We start from the raw sequence: 1,406 nt of genomic DNA, 5'->3' as shown, positions 1-1,406 counted from the left end.
CACTAACCATTTTTCAAAAATAATTTTCGAAAATTCTCTTTCTCTCTCATCTCATTCTATTTATTTATTCATCTACTAACACTTTTCTTCATCTCACATCTCTGCTCTCCTCACCCTTGTGTTTCTTTCCTTACATTATATTCTTTTCTTCTTCTACTCACAACAAGGGAACCTCTATACTGTGGTAAAAAGGATCCCTATTATTATTTTTCTGTTTCCTCTTTTTCATATGAGCAGGAGCAAGGACAAGAATATTCTTGTTGAAGCAGATCCAGAACCTGAAAGGACTCTAAAGAGGAAACTAAGAGAAGCTAAATTACAACAATCCAGCAAGCACCTTTCAGAAATTTTCAAACAAGAAGAGGAGATGGCAGCCGAAAATAATAATAATGCAAGGAGGATGCTTGGTGACTTTACTGCACCTAATTCCAGTTTACATGGAAGAAGCATCTCCATCCCCACCATTGGAGCAAATAATTTTGAGCTGAAACCTCAATTAGTTTCTCTGATGTAGTAGAACTGCAAGTTCCATGGACTTCCATCTGAAGATCCTTTTCAGTTCTTAACTGAATTTTTGCAGATCTGTGATACTGTTAAGACTAATGGAGTAGATCCTGAAGTCTACAGGCTCATGTTTTTCCCTTTTGCTGTAAGAGACAGAGCTAGAGTGTGGTTGAACTCTCAACCCAAAGATAGCCTGAACTCTTGGGATAAGCTGGTCACGGCTTTCTTAGCCAAGTTCTTTCCTCCTCAAAAGCTTAGTAAGCTTAGAGTGGATGTTCAAACCTTCAAACAGAAAGAAGGTGAATCCCTCTATGAAGCTTGGGAGAGATACAAGCAACTGACCAAAAAGTGTCCTTCTGACATGCTTTCAGAATGGACCATCCTGGATATATTCTATGATGGTCTGTCTGAATTAGCTAAGATGTCATTGGATACTTCTGCAGGTGGATCCATTCACCTAAAGAAAATGCCTGCAGAAGCTCAAGAACTCATTGATATGGTTGCTAATAACCAGTTCATGTACACTTCTGAGAGGAATCCTGTGAGCAATGGGACGACTCAGAAGAAGGGAGTTCTTGAAATTGATACTCTGAATGCCATATTAGCTCAAAACAAAATATTGACTCAGCAAGTCAATATGATTTCTCAGAGTCTGAATGGAATACAAACTGCATCCAACAGTACTCAAAAGGCATCTTCTGAAGAAGAAGCTTATGATCCTGAAAACTCTGCAATAGCAGAGGTGAATTACATGGGTGAACCATATGGAAACACCTATAATCCCTCATGGAGAAATCACCCAAATCTCTCATGGAAGGATCAACAAAAGCCTCAACAAGGCTTTAATAATGGTGGAAGAAACAGGTTTAGCAATAGCAAGCCTTTTCCATCATCCACTCAGC

The 1,406-nt window shown here is 39.0% G+C and overlaps 1 non-coding gene across 1 annotated transcript; it reads right to left on the bottom strand.

Moving 5' to 3' along the window:
• Nucleotides 1-763: 763 nt before the first annotated feature.
• LOC148547556 (small nucleolar RNA R71) lies at nt 764-871 on the bottom strand. Its single transcript, XR_015897143.1, has one exon. It is a non-coding gene; the product is annotated as a small nucleolar RNA R71 (small nucleolar RNA).
• Nucleotides 872-1,406: the final 535 nt, after the last annotated feature.

The sequence above is a fragment of the Arachis ipaensis genome, chromosome B8, assembly GCF_059453495.1.
Source record: "Arachis ipaensis isolate K30076 ecotype BB chromosome B8, ASM5945349v1, whole genome shotgun sequence".
Classification (NCBI taxonomy): domain Eukaryota; kingdom Viridiplantae; phylum Streptophyta; class Magnoliopsida; order Fabales; family Fabaceae; genus Arachis; species Arachis ipaensis.
The sequence above is the reverse complement of the archived record's forward strand: the minus strand, read 5'-3'. Positions and strand labels throughout refer to the sequence as shown.